Source organism: Oenanthe melanoleuca, chromosome 3, assembly GCF_029582105.1.
Source record: "Oenanthe melanoleuca isolate GR-GAL-2019-014 chromosome 3, OMel1.0, whole genome shotgun sequence".
Lineage (NCBI taxonomy): Eukaryota > Metazoa > Chordata > Aves > Passeriformes > Muscicapidae > Oenanthe > Oenanthe melanoleuca.
Window position 1 is genome coordinate 23,323,207 of NC_079336.1, and position 21,757 is coordinate 23,344,963.

A 21,757-nucleotide genomic window follows, 5' to 3' on the forward strand; every position below is an offset into this window, starting at 1 on the left:
TCTTGGTAGGCACAAGTGATGAGGTTGTTATACTTGAAAACATTTAAAATAACAGAATTTCCTGGGAAGGGTGAGGCTATAAAGATATAATTTAGACTTGGTTACACATGCATACATGAACATAAATACAAGATTGCCTATAAATAGATAAAATCTCCAAAAGTGACAAGTACATCAGTATCCCTCATTCAATTTCTTTCTACTTCTATGTTGGAACAAAAGATTTTGGCAAAATCAGCAGTATAACTACATTCATGCCAGGAGTTTTCTACAACATTAAATATATGATTAAAGATGTGGTTTTATTAAGAGGGGTCAAGAAAGAAAATTATGTGTTTAAGTTACACATATTATGAGTTTTCTTTGAATTTTTAGTAGTATTAGTGCAACAAGCATAAAAAGCTGTTATATAATGGTTAAACTCTGGCTAATTCTTAGCTGTACTAAGTCTATATATGAATATATGGTAATATAAAGTGCACAGCATGCACAGTTTCAGGTGTTTTTTTAAATACTTGATTATTGAAATCAGAAAGCAATGCCTGGACTACCCTGAAAAGAAACGCCCAGTGCGGACATTGCTTGGGCCACCTGACCCATTTCCACCACCTTTGCTATCTTTCTTTTTACAACAGCAAGCAAGGTTAACAGGTAGTTTTGTTTGTTTTCCCTCTATGAATCTAAAGCCTACCTGGTAGACAGAATAAAAAACAGATCTCCAAATGGAGCTGGAGACACACATGGAAAACTGAGAAGGGATGCAGACAAAGACCTCTTGCTCTTGTCCACAGCTGCAGCAATGAGAGCTGTGCAGAGCTGATGGCAAAGCAACTGAGTCAGCTGAAAGTCAATGTTCAAGCACGTGAAGAATATGAACGAATAAAGGAGACCTCAGAGAAACAGTAACATCATATCTCACTGCATTTTCAGAAATCAATCTCACCTGCCTCTGCATATACATCTGTTGTCCCCCTACACATTAGCATGGTCTGTTTTGCTGTTCTAATGCTATTTTGTGTTTTCTCCCTCAAAACTCTGTGAAGGCAATAAGTGCTATTTCAAGATGATGTTTGATATTTCAAACTACATGCTACAGATACAATTTAAATCTCTCATTAAAAACAGCTGACTTAACAGTCAGGAGAGCATTGCCAAAACTACTGATAAAGCAAACCACTTCAATCTTCACTCCAGAAGTCATTTTAGGAATAGGTAAGAAAAAAATACAGTGGACCAGCAGTTTAAATGTAATCATTGTCCAACATGATTACAATTCCTATTATTAGAGGTATTCAATATAAACAAAACAAACTCATAGGAATTAGTACTACATGCTAAGATTACACTTCATATTTGTAACTTTGATTGATATATATATGATGCATAAAGTATTATACAGATTATATAAAGGTGCAGAGAGAATTAAAGAATTTATCATATTTTCAGCAGATTTTGAAAAGAAGATTTTATATAAATTGTATAAAGGCTGTATACCAAGGTTCATGCTTTACAATGAAGACTAAAGAAAGCAGCTGAATCATACTATAACCCAAGTAAGACAATAGATATTTTTGAAAGCAAATAATCCTCAAATGAGATGGGCTGACTGTTTATTTTTCATATGATTCAGTAAAGCACACAAGCCCACATGTTCCTCCAGTCTACAGAAGACAGCTTGTATTCATGCTCTGACATCTGAAGTCACAGAAGACTTGTATTTTTAAATCAAATTTTTTCTGGCACTTTGTACTTTGTTGGATTTATTCCCACTCCAAGAGGATGCAGTGCCAGGAGCCAGCAATTAGTTATTATGGGTTAAAGAAAAAGGAGGCTTACCACAGCATTTGAGCTACTAGACTGATACACAACTGACTGGGAAACAATATAGGATGGGCAACTTAAGGAAGTAACCACACTTGGCAGCTCAGATTCCTGGCTGCAACAAATGAATTTTAAGTCTCCCTGGAATCCATGATTTAATCCTGTCTGTGAAAAGCCTGGGCTGTGATTTCTCTCTTATCAAACATCTTGAGATTCCACAGAACTTTCTCTCCTTGGATGGACCCAAGAAAAACAAAACAGCTAATCAATTGGATAAAATCTGACACTCACATGGTACAGTTGAAATTAACCTTGCATATAATAGAGTCTACATAAGAAATGTTTCAAACAACTCCTACAGGAAACCTCAATGTTCAAATTATGACTGTGCACATGCATAAGTATCCATGTTACCAAACAGGGAAAGAGAAAAGTTTTAATAGAAATTACTACCTGGTACAATAATTTGGGAGAACATTTTGTTTGCACTAAGGAATTTAGAGTTCAACTGGGCCAGTGACAAGAGAAACAATCATTGGGGCACATAATGAAAACACTTGAAATTATATAAAGTAATTATATATAATTACATAAAATTATATATCACTTAGCAATGAAACCACTATAGAAATCAGTTAAAGTCTAAAAGAAATGTACAACAATCTCTAACAATAAGTGCTGATAAAAAGAGTCATAAAGGCAGTGTAAAAATGGAATCAATCCAAACTCCTAATGCAATTAAAATACTACTTTTGGATCATGCCTACTTGATAAAAGATAAAAAGAATTCCTCATCAGTTACTGCTGTGGTCTCAAAGTTCTCAGAAAAGCACGACAGGTGGGGACCTAAACATTGTCAATGCTACCAGACTCAACTAGGTCCTCATACATCAGACACACATTCCTGTTAATAGCTCCTCACCCACTTCTTTCTTTTCCCATTACATTTATTTTCTTTTCATCTTTTTATTTTAGTTCTCCACTTCTAAAAAGCAAGGGTAGGGTTGGCTTAGCTGTTATTTGCAATGTGATGACTGCAATATTTGCCATGAAAACAAGAGAGATGCAGTAAAAAATACACAGGAGGGGATTTAAAATAAGTTTACTTTGTAAAGGAAAGAATAAATCTGCAAGCTTTGTTTGCCTCCTGCAAGTAAGGACCAGAATCAGAAATAGAAATTATATTTTTCAGCCTTCTTATCTCTTCCTTCTATTCCTTTTTCCTATTTATCCCCCATACAGGTTTGGATTCCAGCAGCAATGCCATCCATGTAATTCATTGTCTTTTTCCACAAATCATACTTAATGCTATTATTTGTTTTAGTAATATCAAAGGCTGGAGAGGATAAGAATAATGCTGTGGATGCCTGCTTTAGCCCAAGGCATCAAAACTTCATTTGAAAGCCGAGTCATTTACAATTCTTTAACTGTCCTTTCTCTTTTTCCTTCGTCTCTGGAAAAATTCAATTAAAGGCAAATCAGAGTAATCTTTAAAAAATAAAATAATCCATAGCAAAGGAAAGGATTATTAAACTATCTGTTCAAGCTTCAAAACCTAATGCCATTGTTTTACACTATCAAATTAATGGATGTTCTTTCAATTTAATGTAATACCTTATATAAAGGTATAATGAAGTAGACTGCCCTCTAAAACATTTGATTATATATTAGCATTTTAACAATATACAAACTCACATCAAAGCAAGAAGAATTATATAAGATGAATAGGCAAAAAGAATTTTTAGGTTTACCAATTCTATGGTTTTTAAATGATAGGCTTCTTTTTACTTAGTCCTGTTTTCACTGAAAATATTGACAATCCACTCAAAGGAGGCTGTGATGGCTGAAGGAATGAAAATACTAGAAATTCTAGAGGAATTTAGGACCTGAAGTAGTAAAACTTTGAAAGAATTACATTTCTATTCAGTGGAGCTAAATCAAATCCTTAAGATTTTAAACAGTTTTTTGAGGCAAGAAAAAAAGAACTTTAGCACATGCATGCTCAAAGAGGAAAACAAATATCTGCTGTTTCAAGTATATCCAAATTTTGGTACTTTGAGAAATACTTGAATTTCCAGATCAGCATTAAAATTAAAACCATGCAGAACTTCCCCACCCAGCTGCTTTACACCTGCAAAAAGACAAAAGATATTCCAGCAAGTAGTCCAGCTCACTTTCTTTGCACTGTGGTGACTCTTACAGTCCACTATATGAGACAATTACTTCTATTACTTTTATAAAGTATGAAAGTCCTTCCTAGTCCTACCATATGGTTTTATTCAGTCCACCAAGCAACTAAGGACAAAGCAGCTGCAGAGTTGGGCAACAAATGAATGGACAAGTCACATCAAGAAGGCTTTGCAAAGATGCACGACGGGCAGCAAGCCTGCATTATGCAACCCCTGGCCTTGGGTATTCCTCCTGCAGAAGATTCCTGTGTATTTCTCTGCTTTCACCTTTGTTTCACAAAGGTAAATAGCATTAAGGAAAAAATATGAAGTAAGCCAGATACCATAGAAAGTTCTCCCTGGATGTTTTAAATCACTTTCTCATATAGAAAAAACACCAATATTTCCTAGTGTCCCAGGTAGGCATCTCAACAGGGAGCTGGTTTTTATCTCAGCATGCTTGTTATTGCAAGATCCCAGATTAATTCCCTATTTCTACTTAAAAGCATTGTACTTCTGTGGTAGGATGACCCCAGCTGGAGGCCAGGTGTCCATCAAAACTGCTCTGACTCCTCACCCCAGCTGCAAGGAAGAAAGAAAATACAGCAAAAGGTTCATGGGTTGAGATGAGGTCAGAGGGAGATCACTTCCAGTTGCCATCATAGTCAAAACAGGCTCTACTAGGGGAAAAATTATTTTATCACCAACAAATCAGAGTAGGATCACAAGAAATAAAAGCATATCTTGAAAACACCTTCCCCACACCCCTTCCTTCTTTCCAGCCTCAGCTTTAGTCACAAATTCTCTTCCTCCTTCTATCAGCAGCACAGGGGGATGGGGAATGGGGGTTGCAATCAGTCCATCATACATTTTCTCTGCTGCTCTTCAGGGGAAGACTCCCATGCTCTGGCATGGGGTCCCTCCCATGGGATACAGACTCCTCCAAGATGAGTTCTTTGCACATGCTAAAAATTCTTCAAAAACTGCTCCAGCGTGAGTCCCTTGTGGGGTCACAAATCCTGCCAGGAGCTTGCTCCAGTGCAGGCTTCCCATGGGGTCACAGACTTCTTTAGGCATCCACCTGCTCCAGAGTGGGGTCCTCCAGGAGGATGGATCTCTGCACTCCCACTCTCCATGGGCTGCAGGGGCACAGCTGCCTCACCACGGTCTTTGCCATGGGCTACAGGCGAATCTCAGCTCTGGCACCCTGCACAGACCCTGGTGTCTGCAGAGCTCTTCCTCTCACATGTTCTCACTCCTCTCTCTGGCTGCAGTTGCATTCCACAGGTTTTTCCCTCCTTCTTAACTACATTATCCCAGAGGCACTACCACCATCAGTGATGGGCTCAGCCTTGGCCAACAGCAACTGCAGACCCATCCTGCATCTGGCTGGCATCGACCCTGTAGCCACAGGAGAAGCTTCTGGCAGCTTCTCAGAGAAGCCAGAACAGAACCCACACCATTATCAAAACCTGGAAATGCAAACTCAATACAAGTTCACATATCCAAACATTCTGCTCTATTTTGTCCCAGTCTTGGAGCAACGGTGCATATTGAGGTGATTATCCATGGAATAGTAAGACAAAAACAAAAACAAAACACTGCTGAAGTAACCTACATAGAATAAACTGATGAAAATTATTATTCTGGATGATCTGGGAAGTGCTGCATTTTTTGGGCATCTCTCAGTGTCTGCTAATAAACCTGTTTCTGATTATTTAAAGAATGGCCTTTAAGAAAGTAATTTATCTCCTTGTGGGAGTGTCAGCATTGTTACAGGTCACTGAGAGAGAACCTAGAGGAAGGTCAGATGTCTGAAGGACTCTGGAGGACTCTTGGGGTATGGAGAGTGAAGGTGCAGAAGCTGCATGCAGTCCTGGTCAGTACTGTCTTGGGGCTGGAGGAGCCAAGTGGGAGTCCAATTCTAAATCTCCAGGACATTGTGAGGAGAACTACCTTCAAGACTGAGACTTGTTTAGTTTTACAATAACAACAGACAGGGCCATGCAAGTTTATTCTGCACTTGGAAATTCTTAGAAATCTCAGTGTTCAAAACTGCAGAAAATCATTTATCTGCCATTGCAGGCAATTCCCTACAAGCTGGCACTGCAAGGATGGAGTGGGGGTGGAAGGCTGCATCCTGTTCCATCTTGCCAGTTACTCATGGGAAGAAGGCAAATTCTTTCCTCCCACTTTATATCTATGAAGAAATCTTCAGCATATGGGTTAAAGAGTCGTCTGGCCCCCAGGCATGAGACTTGCTACTCTACTCAGCAGTGATCCCAAACAGTCATAAGCACTCACTGCCCACACACCTCTTGGGTTCCCACCAGGGAAACAGAATGAATCAGGAACTTTTCTCCCTCGTTTGAGCAACAGTTAAGTACTACTTAGCAGAAGACCTACCGCAGACTATTCTGAGAGATTACATATTTTATTATATGGGTTATATATGTAATAACCCATACAGTAAACAGCCGAAGACTTTGCCTTGAGGACATGGTTTAATGGTGAGCATAGTGATGGTGCTGGGTTGGACTTGATGTTCTTAAAGACCTTTTCCAGCCTTTAGAATTTTATGATTCTATTCTGTCTCCATGCCATTCCGCTTGCAACTTTTCTGTTTAAGCAAGTAGTGCAAGCAGTTCTGCTTTTTGCTTCTTTTTGACACAAAGAAGGCCTAGAAGTCCTTAATAATTCAAGAGTGTCACATTTCTGAATCAGCCAACTTGATTGAAATTAGCCACTGGGGAATTAAATGGCCAGCAGAAGTTAGAAAAGCACAGGGAACATTTTTAGATTAATTTTTCCAAAGTAGTTACCACATCTCAAAATGTATAAGACACTTTATTTTCTGTAGAGTCCATTAAGAAGTGTCACAAATGTAGGTTGCAAAAGGATGAATAAAGCAACATGGCACACTTACTAGGACTTATGGCAAGTTGCTTACCCAGTATATTGATGGTAAGAGATATGCCTGAACAACGTACAGGTTGTGCTTTCCTGCACAACCAGGTGTACAACTTGGCTTTCAGAGGAATACCACAAATAAAAAAAAGAAACAGGTTTTATATTATCCTAAGTTTTAATACAAATTTGAAAAAAAAGGTGAAAGGAATATTATTTGTGCCAGAAATCTGACATTTCAAAAGATGCCAAATGCATTTTCAGACATATTCCAGAGCTATTCAACTTGAGGTGAGCTTTTCTTTTTTAATATCAAACTCATGCCTTTAGAAAATTGTTAGATTTCAAGTTGGTTTGGTTTTCTGTTTGTTTAAAAAGATGAATTTATATACATCTTGAATATCACTCACAGCACTTCAGAGCAAACACTTGTAGTGTTCCTAGGGTTTATTGTGGCACAGGAAGCTAAGGATTACACAGCTGGACAAGAACACTATGCATGCAATCTTAGTGACCATATATAAAGAAGGCTTATGGAGATAAATGTATGTGCTAAATGTCAATTTGTCTTTCCTACAGCAAATGAAAAGCCATGGTTTAACAGCATTACCAGCACAGACTCTTCAGGCCATGGTGTTCTGCAACCTCCCTTTTGGGAGTGATCCTTTTTAATTATATCCAATTCTCAACTGTCTACCAACATTCTGACCATTTTTCATCAGAACACAAAAGATGCTGGAGGTAATAACAGCATTTTACATTTTTTGCTCCATATAATTAAAAAGTACTAGTTTCAAAGCAGCTTGTTACAACTGAGGTGCTACTGGTTCTTTTTGTGGTATAAGCCACATCCAGAGATTTGCCAGTGCCTGTATTTATGCTATGGAGAACCAACATAAAGTAACTTGGTTTATATTTTTTCACCATGATGATGAGATTCATAATCATTTTTAGAGTGTTATTAGAAAATATCTATTAGCTTTTAAATTGTGGGATTGATAAACTGTTGAAAATATAGTAAAATCACAGCATAAACAAGTATTTAATACATATGGAAAATAAGAAAGAGCAAAAAGCTATATACCAAATTTATCCAACATATAGCAATAAATAATTTATGTTAGACAACATACACAAAAAGAAATCAACATGGATCTAAATGAAGGGTTTCTAAACATAATCCCTTTTACATGATGCTCCTGATCTATAAAGTTTGCTTCGCAGAAAAAATGTTAGTAGACTTAATTAACATGAATTTTAAAAAAGTTCCAAAATGCAATTAAGCTTTATTTGTATATTTACATCCTCTAGTAAGGTAAGAGGTAAGCACATAGAATGGCCAAGAGGTGCTGAAACCTCTGCACCAGAGGACAACCTGGTGGTGAAGGTAGTCTGGAATTAGGCACAGCCCCTTGGCTGTCAGTGCTACAGAGCATCACTGACAGTGCCAGAGAGACACTTTTCTTGTTCTGCTCAGAGACATCCTGGAGAGGAAAATCCTAAAGAAGCTGTTACATGTGCCTCTGGCTACAAGCCAATAATAATGTTACCTTACCTCTGCCAAAGAACATAGAGAATTTTTTACAGAATTTAATACTAGAGGGAGAGATGGACAAATTTGTTTTTAATAAAGTATGTTATTGTCTACATTCTGTGCTGAAGTATAAAAAAATCTAAATTTTAATATAGACATAGAAAAATAAATATAGCATTTACCTGCAAGCTGTAAAACTAACATCTGTGGGTTTAGACAAAACCAATTATTGTACAGAGTGTGACTTCTTCAACTTAAAATGAGTGGATAGACTGCAGTTTCCACTAAAAAAAAAAAAAAAAATAGTGATCTCAATGGACCATAAAATCTGCACCTGGACTCTAATTTGTTGCATCAAGACCTAAATAAACAAAGGACTGTCTATACAACTGGGCCTGCAAACAAAACAGATCAGGAAGTCATCAAAATAAATAAGCATATACGTTACATCATATAACTTGAAACTTTAAATACCAGCTATTCTATTTCCAGTTACAGAATGATATGCAATGCTCAAACCTCCACCAAATGTTGCCTTTCATGTAAAAGAAACAAAAAGAAGTATTCTTTGAAAATTCTATTCCTCCAATTTTGATAATATGTTGACAAAATACACAACTACTGAAATATTGAATCCTAGGAGAATGCTAACTTCATTCATTCAGGGTAATTTTACAGAAGTTATAATTGCCACTGCAAAAATTGAGGTATTTTCAGGTACTTTAAGACCTCAATAATTATGTAAGTAGTGTATGAATTCTAGACAATCCACACAATAGGCTAAATAATTTCATATGGTTATTTAAAATTTCATTTTGTATAAAAGTAATCTCCTTAAAAAAATGTATTTTTGGAGGAATCTTTGGTATAGCATCAAGAGCCAAAGATGGTGTGTACAGTGTTATATACTGTTCTCTCACTTAAACTATAAGAAATAAATCCACACTTATTAAAATGGATTTTCTTGTCTCTCAGCCTTATTTCAAAATGTGTGATTGTATTCTTGGTTTTTATATGGGCTATATAATTCATGAGATTCACACAACTTAGCTATAATTTAGCCACAACAACTAGCAACTATATCATAATACATAAGCATTGTTTTATATTTTAGCTCTTTAAAACCAAATACTGTCATGTATGTTTCAGAATGAACTTGTTAAAGATGACCTCTACCTATGTACACGATAATTGGCTCCCAGATAGTATTAAAGGAGAAAAAAGTGCATATACAAATACAGAAAGCCAGTTTCTTTTGTCATATTGTTAAGCGTCCATGAAAACAAAAATAGATTGAAAATATCAACCAGTGAAAAAGTTATAACCAACAAAAAACAGAAAATAACTACTTCAGGAAAAAAGTACGAAAATGCTTATGTCACAAAAGGACACAGGAGTATTTCATAACAACTGCTGCAAAAATTATTAATATTTTCCATTGTATCAAAATGTTCTCAACATCTTGACCCATTTATTTTCAGGAGAGAAAGGCTACTTCCTGTTTATTCAAAGCAGGAAGCAGATTAATGATTTTAAGTGATTACATATTTACTTCAGGTGTCAACCATCAGTGACTGAGTTCTATTGGAGTACCAATATAGCAGAGTTTTCAGAATGAAACCACCATGTAACAGAATTTTCATAGCTCTTTGATTCCTAAGCAAGATTTCATTGCCTGCAGTTGCCCAACTTTTCAAAGGCATCCTATATGTAAGTAATTCTGCAGGAGCAGGAGAGATGCATCACCCAGATCTATTTAAAAATTGCATATAGTGACCATGAAAAAAATCCAAAACTGCATGTGGTCAAGTGTTGAAGAACAGAGAAAATCAGGTCTTCTTCAAAGGAAATGCTCTCTATTGGACAGCTCCAGGATGGTTTTGTTGAGTGCCTTTTCCTTACTACTGAGAGGTACCATCAAACTGATAACTACAGTGAGTACTTAGTAGGTATACTTTATGCATGTACAGAGAAGAAATCTCCTCTGCTAGAAACACCTCTTCTGAGGGCACATGCCTTATTTAAATCCAGATCAGAAAAGAAAACAAGAGATAAAATAAATGGAATGTCCTTGCTCTTTAGGAAATAAAAATTAATCTTTATTCTTGGTACTGCTTAGCTTCCTCGAAGACAACTATGTGCTTCTGAAAATTAGGTGCAGCTGTCCTCTCCTTTGAGCTCCTTAATGAAATCCTCTGCATTCCGGCTTCCCTCCCCTTTTTGGCAAAACTTGTCAATGTTCTTTTCAGCCCAGGCATGAGCACGCCATGGCCACGTGGGCCCCTGTGCACAGCAAATGGACTTAATCACAGGGGCATACAATTACATTCCTTTCTCCTCATTGAAAATTCACCAGGGAATAACAAACATAAACCTCCATTGTCTAGGACCTTTATAAAGAATTTGCTGTTATTCCTATTCAGCAAATCTTCCTCCCCTTCCCTACCCCTTATTCTTTTCCATGGTAATAAAACAGCAAAAACCCTCCTGTATCATTTTATCTTCTATTGAACTGCAAGGGAATATTTTTCACAGTGTAATATATTGCCAGCATTTAGTTATATTTTATCAACAGTAATTTCTCATGGCTGGTGTCATTCTATATAGAACCTGAAGAACTCCCAATTTTAGTTTTCAGAGATAGGAAAAAATGCCTCCAGGTCTCCTAATTGCCATTATTTCCCCATTTTTCTTTCTCTTTTAGCTTCCAGACAGAGCTATTCAAAAAGCCATTTAATTTATTTGGTTGGTTATCTTAGGCTTGCCATTTGATTCTCACTTTCTCTGCAAATGACAGTTTCTGAAAGACAAAGATGACTTTTTTTCAGCAGGTGAGAATTTAAATTAACACTTTGTATTATTATATTTCCACACAGAGTTTCACTTAAGTTGCTATGAAGGGCTGCACTTTAACTCCAATATTCTTGCCTGTAGTTTTCCACACTGTTCTGTCCCATGAGTTGACAGAGAATGTCATGGTATATCTCAAAAGTTCTCTCACCCACCCAGTTCTGCTTTTTTAAGCAAAACGTGATAGCCAGGCAGATACCATTCCACTTGGGAAAAGAAGGCACATAGCTTCTCACCAAGACACTTCACATTCAGTTCAGCTTATATTTCGCCAGGAGTGATCTACTTTACCCTTCATGGTGCTATCAAGTCCAAGAATTTAAGAGCTGGAGATTCCCATGTCCATTTTCCATGGGTAATCAAACCTCTGATAAAATGGAAGTCCAGCATTATGTAAATTTCCCAAGGGTTTTTATCTTGGGTACAAAGTCTAATCTCAGAGACATTTCCCAAAGAATGCTTTTTTGAAACATTTTCCACAGCTGAGAAAGGAGTGAATTCACAATACTAAGAGCTCTGCATGGTCCATTTCTGGTTCTTCTATCAAGCCATGTTCTGCATAATTCACCCATCCTGTAAGTCTTTGCACAGATGTGTCTGCCTCCTCTTCTCACACAGGACACTGCAGCTATGCTTACACTGTTTATTTTCTCTTTCGCCTTTTTAATCAACTGGGAATATTATTCTGTCTTTTCTATGTACTATGAGGAAAGGGGAAACAGTATAAAATCAGGGTCATATCCCAAGTGCAAGGAAGAACATACTGATCTGGTCAGGGAAGGCTGCAACTAAAGAGGTTTAAACAGCCTTGCTTAGACCTCTTGTCCAATGAAATCTTTTGGGGCCACAGCTCCAAGACAGCCACCCAGGGTATCCCAGCTGGTCAAAAGGCTAAGAAAAAAAAATCCATTTGAGGATACCAAGTGCAGTACTTTTCTAATTGCACCTATAATTTCAACCTTCTCAGTGTCCAATATCAGGAAAAGAATTACCACTTCACTCATCTTCCCTCAAATGTATGCATTTCAATGACAGTCTAGAAAGCCCATCATGCTTGCTGGCATCTCCTCTGCTAATCTGGCAAATGTCTGCATGCTTTAGTGAAGCAAGGGCTATACCACAGATTTTAAACTGAGTTCAATAATCTGATACTTTCATAATTTGTACTCTTAATACAACTATGCAAATTTATCTAGATACATGATCCTGGAAACTCTTGTGGAATTAGGGAGCTCATAAGGGGTGGGAACTGGAATTACCTACTGAAAACAAAAGAAGCACAAGGTACTTTTAACAAGACTTCCCAAGTGTCCATTAAAGGCTACACCTAGATGTACTCCTGTTGTCATACCAGCTGCAGCACTCTTCATTTATGTGTCTTCAAGTCACCTTAAATTGGCGCATTTTTATATGCTGAAACAGCTCTGACTAAAAAGAAAACTTTTGGAAATCATTAACTTTACTTAATGAAGAAAGTACAGATTGTTATAACATATTTTGGAAAATACAAGCTGGCATGCTTTAAAAATCATTGGCTTAATTTCAAACTAGAGCTCACAGCTTATTTTTTTTCTTCCATTTTCTGTTGATGTAGGATAAAAATGAGTTCAGGCAAGTTAGGACATGTTTTATCATCACCATGGCTCTGAAGATTTACACAAAAGGGAAAAGAACTTTCAGTTTGGATAATGCAAATCAATACTGTATATTTGGTAAGCCGGACTAAATGCAAAAAAATTAGAGATCTTTGGGTAGAGTAAGCAGTCTTTAAAATATACAAAGAAGTTCTGAGCTAATCAAATGGCACTGTTAATGTACACTCCAACTAAAGATGGGGCACTCTTCATTCCAGCAACTCGATTTCTCCCTTTCAAAGAGCTTGGCTAAAGACATTTTTCTAGCATATTCCACAGATAAAAATATCTTTTCAATATCCTACAAGTTTTATTGCACAGCCCATATACAGCTGTGTATATCCCACATTTAAAGCCCTCCCAGATAAGACTAACTTCCCAATCAAAACATTCCAAAAACCCAATAATCACTTCTTCATTCAACATCTTTTACACCCACAAATCTGCCCACATGTAAGCAAGCAGTCCACTTCTGCAGCAGATTTTACCTATGCTAAAGAAGATGGGAATGGTGGAGCTACATCCTGAATCATTAATTAGCACCTATTTACACAGTACTCTACTACCGTCTCTGAGGACAGAGATTGAGTGTATGAGAGGCAGACTTTCTCTACCTCTCCGCCAGACATCCCTCACATCATGCACGACTCCAGAAAGGGTAAACCTCTCTCTAAAATTTGTCTTCACCTCTGCACAGGCCCCTCACCTCTCTTTATCACCTTCCCAACAGCCAGAACAAGTGACCCTGAGATCCCAGCCCTTTTCCCAAAGCCTGGGAGGGATTGGCAGGGGGCAATGAAGAGGGAAAGAAAAAATGTTAGCTTGAGTAAAAATGTATGACTGCAGAGGCGATAAAAGGCACCCCACAATGTGGGACAGTAAAAAAGACAATGAGAAGAACTGGTCTGGATGGAAAGTGTGAGGGAATAAAAGAGACTCTGCTGCCACAAATCTCTGCCAAACCTTCCCTGTCCTAAAAATGCCGAGTCCCACTCATTCCTCTGTCCTCTTGTCAGCTGCCAGAAGACCCCCACCACTTGTCACACAGCCAAAGGGCCCTTGAAGCCACTTCTCAACTCTTCTTGCCCCAGAGGATCTGCAATTTATCCCAGTCCCTCCTTGTCTTATCCTCTGTGATCTCCATAACCCACTCATTTTGCCACATCTGTATTCATTTCTGTCATTACTAAGAAGGCTCCAATCCCTCTTTGATATTAGTTCAAACCAGAGCTTCAGAGCAAGCTACCAAAACTAACCAGAGGAGAGAGAAAAATCTTGGAATACAAAAATCTGAATTATGAAGCAGCTTTAAAGTAGAAATATACAAGGTGGAAATGTAAATTTCCTATGTGCTAATACAGTACATTCAACTAACTTGTTCTGAACAGACAGAAAATTCAAGGAAAAATGCAAATCTCACTGGCATGAATAACAGTTTTATTTTGCACCACATCAAGTTCAAACAAACTTCCCTGCAATTTTTGTATGTCCTTAGTTATACAGACTGGATCTTATTTCAGTGCCTGTGTGTTTTACTTAGAGCAGCTATTAACTTATCACTATTTAAATCCTATTTTACTATATCATGAAGCATACTGATAAAACAATTAACTATTCCACACTGAAATTATATAGATTACTCAACACTGAAATTATATAAATCACACAAAATTCCAAAAGGTTGATGCACACTTGCCTTGTACTCTCCTTTCCACTCATAGTATTATTCAGTATGATCAACATTGCTCATCTCCCTGGTCTCTATCACATGAATAATGTGCCTGACATCTCCCCTGGAAGGCTAAATCAATCAGCACTGCTTCAAAACAATGCTGTGCAGATTAATGGTAACTTGGAAAAGCTTCTTTTGTAAGTCTTACAGTACCCCAGTACCAGAGAAATGAGAGAGAGGATAAAAGTCCCTCAAGACATTTTTTCTAAGCTCCCACAGGCCTAAGTTCTCTTCTACCATATATTGGGTTTTTCTACAGCCAGACCAGTTAGAAATTAAGGAACACAGAAGCCTTGCAGGGCTCAGCCTATTTTCACAGGCAAAAGCAGTGAAGAAATGTCAAACCTTGATTACCATGGGGTTGATTTACTCAACAAAGCAATATGTATTGCCATGGTGTAGCGACATTCTTGACAATTTTCTGCCTACCCTAAATTTTACTGGGGATGAGTAGCATTGGCTACTTACAAGTGGCCCTTCAATCCAAAGGTGTGAGCTCTGCCACCACGAGTGCTCAAGGAGGAGCACTGGAGTCCCCATGCAGAGAACGCACAGCAGCAGCAAACCCTGTCACCCAACACGCTGCAGGACAGGCCAGCCAAGAACAGAACCTGTCCTTGCTGCACAACGGGGTGCTCAAGCACACACGTGTCCATCACAAAACACTGGTTCTAGAGGCCACATGGCTCTGTGGAACTGGGGGAACTAAACTCTCAGGCAGTCTCTTTGTGACCGTCACCCTGGACTGATAGCAAACTTGGCCTTCCAGTCCGTGTGGGCCCACCCTCCCTAAAGCCCAACATATTCAGATACTTCAGATACCAGCTACTGGGCTAATGGTAGATTTCACGTGTTTTCAACACAAACTTTGGATCAGTGAAGCTCTGAAAGGTGTCAAGGGGCTCATGGCAGCTACAGGCCTTCACCAGCCCATCCCACAACTCGAGCCCCCATGTCAGCCCCTGGGCCATCAGCTCCTGTCCCAGGGATGCTAGCCCAGCCCAACCTGGCCATGGGTCTCATGGAGCCGAGTCCCAGTGCAGGGCAGGTCCCAGCCTGGCCTCAGCCCACTCCAGGGAGGTACCAGACATGCAGGGCTGCCCTGGTGTCCCCAGGGACTCTGCTCTGTGCTGGGGCAGTGGGACAGGCCAGACTTGTCCCTGCCGCCCTCCATGGGGAGCTCCCGCTGATGTGCCCTGACAAACTTCCTCCTTGAGATGATTCAGAGAAACTCTGATGGGGTCCAGAGCAACAAACCAGAAAATACAAATGAAAGACATTTTATAAGGCACATCTTGGTTACTTCAAGCACTCTAGGCTGCCACGCCACCGTGGGTGTGATGGAAAGCAGCTGAGAATGAGAAGCAAGGAGCAGAAGATGCCTCAGGAACAGCATGTCTTCAGCAGGGTTACTGAGCTCAGCTCTGGTCACGTCAGCTCAAAGAGGAGAAAAAAGGCAGAAACAAAGACATCTTAATAAAACAGATTACTAAGAGCACTGAAAGGGTCCCCTTTTTCCATAAAGATACACTGGAAAGATTGAATCAGCTTTATTCAGTGCCTCTCCAAATACTAAGGGCAGAACACAGGACACAAAATAGTAACAAATAATCTAGAAAGACAGGTTAGACCTTGTCTGTTCCCACTCTCATAAAATAGCAATGTTCAAAAAGTGATTGTTTTTTGGCCTGGAACCTAATTTCTGAAAGCCAAGAATGTGGTAGAATTTATAATATAATTAACATTTAAATTCATAAGAACAATACAAAGAATAACACAATAAAAGAATTAATGTTGAGCAAAGCAGCAAAAACCTCTAGGTAATGGAGGTAAGGGAAGAAAAGCACCCAGACTCATTTCAGTCAGGTATTTCTGTAATTAGTTTGGCTAATAACTGCACCAGGCAAAACTTTGTTAAATGTAGGACAAACTACAAATTTCAAAGTATGTTTAAGAACTGAATTATATTCTGAGTACTTTCCACAATGATAATCATAGCCAACATAGACATTAATTAAACCAAAGTAGTTCTGCCTCATGGAGTTCCTGAGGCACTCTGGTAATTACTGAGGACTTGACAGAAACAATGTGATACGCTTTGCAGAACTGTACTTCAAAACTAAGCTGAAATTTCCTAACATTTACCAATAAGTTAATTTACTGACTGTGATGGTACCAAACAAGATGTGATGTTCATCAGCAGATCACACACCACTGCTCTTTGACTTTAATGGCAAATGCAGTTTGAGCAGAAGGGAGAAGAATCACAAAATCTGGTATAAAAGTTAGGTATGTGAGTGAAATATTACAAATTGATCCCTGAGCCATGTTTACCTCACAGAGTTAGTTCTTTGATATACATGATCATCATCAAGAGTGGATGAGTTCACAGGCTGCCTCCTAGTAGCCTCTGCCAACCCTAGAACCTTTTAATGAACCTGGAGAGGTCATTTAGTGTCTCTGACACCAGGAAGGCAGGATCACATCTGTCTTAAGGATTTCTGGTGATTGGTTGGACATTAAATGCTCAATTACCTGTACATTTAGACAGGACTTTCCCTACCAATTCAAGCTAATCTCTTCTGCAGCAGCTCAGCAAGCTGGCTCTCGTCATACCTCCATTGGATGTGGAGAAGAGTTTGCTTCCCACCACTCTGCAGCAACCCATTACACAGTTAAAGATTGTTATCACATCTCTCATCAGTTTTTGCTTCCCTAGACCGCAACATTCCGGTTCTTTCACTGTTTTCCCAAAGATTATGCTTTCTAGATCTCTGACCACTATTGTTACTCATCTCCTGCTGAACTGGTAAGACACTGCTGGAACTTCGGTGTCCAGAATCCCAGGAAGTACTGATCCCAAAGTCACAAGTACCAAGAGATGCCATCACATATCTGCAACAATCCTGTTATGCATCCCCAAATGAAATTTGCTCTGATTTTGCACAGCTTTAAGATATTGTATCCTGTCAAAGTTCTCATGCTGAAAACTAAATTTCCTAAGGAAACTATTTAGCACAAAGAAATATTCTGTGCTCATCCTTTCGTTCAGTATTATGTATGTGATTAAATATTTGAGTGATATATATGATAAGAACCACCACAATCAACAAGGTTTGGGGAAAACTTCCAAATAAATTTACTAACTCCAACAGATTCACAAGGTTTTCTCAGGTGCCTGAAAGCTGGAAGACTTCCAGAATCAACCAGTGGACTGGTTTCCCAGCCTTTTAATCCTCGAAGACCAGATCCTTTCAGCATAGTAAATACCATGTACTTCTAAGCATTACGCAACTAAATAGCAATATTCAGAAGTCACCCACAGAGCAAAGTTTTCAGGTACAGCAACAAGTATAATTGCATTTTTTTATGAACCCTTCTACTTTACTAATTCTTGTAAAGTCTGTACTTCCATGCCACAACCTATTACAGAAATTAACCAGAAACCCGGTGCTGGTTACAGTGCAAGAATAAAGCAGGTTTCTGTATGGCACAGAAGGACATGAATTATTTCATCTCGTGCCAATAAACTAAGCGAGGGTGTCACGCTAGTCCAACCTGCTGCACGCAGCGCAGTCACGTTCCAAAAAAAGACAAAAAAAAAAAAGAAATAAATAAAAAAAAAAATGAAAACAAAAACAAGCCCAACATCGCATCGGTGACACAGTTCACGGTCAGCTCCCTGCTCAGACGGAGGCACAGCTTCCTTCTCTCAGCCCCCGGCTCCCGCCCGGCTGCGGACGCTGCCCGAGGGCTGCACCTGCCCGCGCCCGGCCCGCGTCTGTCCCCGCAGGGATGGATGCAGCCCTCCCGGCCGCCCCGCGTCCCGGCACCCCGCCGACCTGCAGCGGCCGCTCGCCGTCCCTCCGCGGCCGCGGTGCCCCGTGCCCGGCTGCGCTCGCCGCCGTGCCGCGCTCTGCCCGCGCCCGCCCCGCCCCGGCCCCGCGGAGCCGCCCCGCCGGCAGCGCCGCCCCCGCCGGCCCCGGCCCCGGCCCCGGCCCCGGCCCCGGCCCCGGCCCCGGCCCCGGCCCCGGCCCCGGCACGGCCCTGCCGGGACCGCGGCCAGCTCGGCACCGGCCCGGGGCCGCCGCCGCTGCTCCCCAGCGCTTCCCGTGCGCCCCGGCCCCGCCAGTGCCGCCCCCGCCTCGGACACGCTTCCCCGGGCTGGAACAGCATCCCGACCCCGGGCTGCGGCGGGGATCAGCGAGCTCTTGGGTACCAGAGGGACGCGCCAGTGGTTTGAAGTAGTTTGGTGATACAGTCCTGCCCAGCATTCAGCATGTCTTCTCCAGGTTAAGGGACGAAATGACTTTTGAGTCCTGGATTCAGAGACTGCTGTGTCCAGACTAGTGGGAACACTTTGTGTTTAATAACTGTATGAGCAGGCAACAAGTATATGACTTTGATGTGTAAGGAGGTTTTACTAAAAGCAAGAGCTAGTGTCCCTCACCACCTTCACAAGAATCCCCACACTTGAAACAGGTGTGCAAGCCTGTGTGGCCCAGGGGAAGCAATATTTAAGACCTCTGGGACCATTTATTCCCTAATTATTTATTTACAGGTTCTACCTAGGTGATTGATGTTCCTCATGTCTGCCCCTACACATCCATGAAAGCTCTTGGAGAAACATCAGAGCTGTGTCACACAGGCCCTGCCCTTCTGTGAAAGAATGCATATGGAGAAAAACACCCGGTAAATAAAAGTATTTGTTTTAATCAGGTTGGGTGCCTGGCTAACATGGGTCTGAGGCTGATAGGTGCAAAGGGGAGTGCAGCTTCCCTAGTTCTCTGTGAATAAAGAGCATCCACATGAGCAACCAGTGTGGCTTATGGATGCCAGCAGTCACAAGCAGAGGCTTCTTGCTCTCATACTCGAGGCCCTTACCCCCTCTGCCACTGCCATTTTCAGGATCTGGGGCCAGCTTGTTATCTTGATGCTTTTCCAGGACATCGTGGGTTATTTGTACTGTGGGCACACCAGTACCCATGACCAATTCATCTATTTTGTGGTAAGACGTTTCATCCACTCTTCCCTCAGGTGTTTCCTTCTTGCCTTATACCCATGCCTGTGTAAAAGCTTGTGTTTGCAAAGCTCATTCTGCCAGGAGACAAGTGTAGCCCCAGTATGCTTTAACAGGTAGCCCGTTTTGAGAATTGCTGAAGTGCAGCGGATTTTTGTGAATGAACAAGGCAGAAAATGTCTGTGTTGCCCACTCACACACAACGTTTAGGCAAACACCTCCACACTTGACAGAAAGGGTTTTCACCTTTCAGTTAAGTGCAAATAAGACAGATAAAAATCAACCCTGCTGTTGTCTTCCCTCTCCAACACAGCAAAAGATCCTTTTCTTTCCAAATTGTATCCCAGAAAGACATAATTTGGGGCCATCTGAAAGGAACATCTTTGATAGTTTCCCATCCTCCCTCTGATCACTGAGCAGCTCAGCCATGACCAAATGTATATCTCACTTTATGATGGTGCAGTTTCATTGCTCTCAGTGAATTCATTCATATATATGTATATATAAATATATATATGTCTGAAGACATGCACAAATGTGTATTTTCTCTATTTTTTTTCCAATTTAAAAGAAGAGCCTCTAGAAGAGAGATATTAAAGAAATTCTGCAAATGAATAGCCATGGAGTAGGCAATACCTATTTTAGCTAACAGAGTTCATGAAAAATCTTAATAACTATACCATGGGCACAGTACATAATAGCAAATGTAAACTCTAAGAGGCTTTAAATTTGACAGAATCAATAATTTTTTGAAGTGTAGCACCTCTGGGCCATTGTTTATGCAATGATGATATTTCTGTTTATAACATAAAAAAATTTCCCACCATTCATGTCCAATGTATTGTGACTCCTTAAACATGAATAATTTACAAACTTTGATGATACTCTAACCAATCTATCTCCTATGAATTACTTTAGAAACATTACAATGCTATATGTATAAACTTTGCCTTTAGCCGAATCTACAGTTAAATCTGGAAAATTGCAGTAATAAGACAGTGATCTCGTGACTTAAATCTACCACTGATCTCCCAGGCTTCACAAAAAAATTCTTTAGTTTAACTTACATCAAAAATGGGATAAAAGTATAAGTCTTGTTAGCCCTTATCCTGGTCATGGTAGAAGACATGATGCACAAAGTGGATATGAGCACATCTCCTAGTATATTATTGTGTTGCCACCATGTTTATTCATCCATTAAAATTTTCTTACCATTAAATTATTAAGATGGTGATTTTTTAGCTGTGTACTTGTCAATAGCATTTGATGCAACTTCCCAAATAATGAATCTGAAAGGGGAAAAACATGTTCTTAAGTAAAGCATAAAACAGTGTGGTGCCCAGTGAGGGCATGCAAAAATGAATTAAAATGAAAAGGCAGTCTAAAATCTAAGCACAAATTGCATCTAAATTAGTCATTTTGAGGTCTCCACCACATTCCTATCTAGCTTCAGGCAATCAAAAATTGTGTCATCCTCCTCCCACACTGTGAAAATTCTCGATGCCTTTCTTTGTCTCAGGATTCTGTGGTTTCAAATTAAGTCTCTGGTTATTTTATAAACAATCTGCATTAGCCAAGGCTATGTAGACAGAAAATTGTTTCCTTGTGAAAATTCTCAGGAGGTACACTGGTATTACCTAAATATATTGAAGATTCAAGTTTTACTGACTGGGATTAAGAAAAATACCTTTCAACACCTGTTTCTTCTATGTCTATTTTGTTCCTTCTGAAACAGGCATCACATCCTGTAGCCATTATTCTTCCTTGCTCAGGAAGAATTTTTAATTTTTCCATTTTCTTTTTCTCAGTGAAGTTTTAAAGGACAGAATAGACAGGAATATAGCTGTGCTGTGTCAATGGAAAAGTTTGGAAATGTACACTAATAAAGATTTCATTATTATGTAGGCCTGCTGCTGCAATACTCAAGTATTGTGCAAGAACTCAGAAGTACCTTAATCAAAAGTTTTAGCTTTACTGAGAATTCCATGGTGTGCATATTGGTGTGAACATAGTGTTTGCAGGGAATCTCTTGGGGATGTGAGTCATGGTGGTATCATGACTCAGCACTGGAGAAAGCATGTGAAGGTCAAT

At 39.7% G+C, this 21,757-nt stretch overlaps 1 protein-coding gene across 1 annotated transcript in view; it reads right to left on the reverse strand.

Annotated features, from left to right (window-relative positions):
- The window catches only part of COL21A1 (collagen type XXI alpha 1 chain), an 88,752-nt gene extending 70,198 nt beyond the window's left edge, over window positions 1–18,554 (reverse strand). The window contains exon 1 of the mRNA XM_056488623.1: window positions 18,489–18,554. The gene's annotated coding sequence lies outside the window, so the exon portion shown is untranslated. The remainder of the gene's footprint in view (window positions 1–18,488) is intronic.
- Between the last annotated feature and the right edge of the window lie 3,203 nt (window positions 18,555–21,757).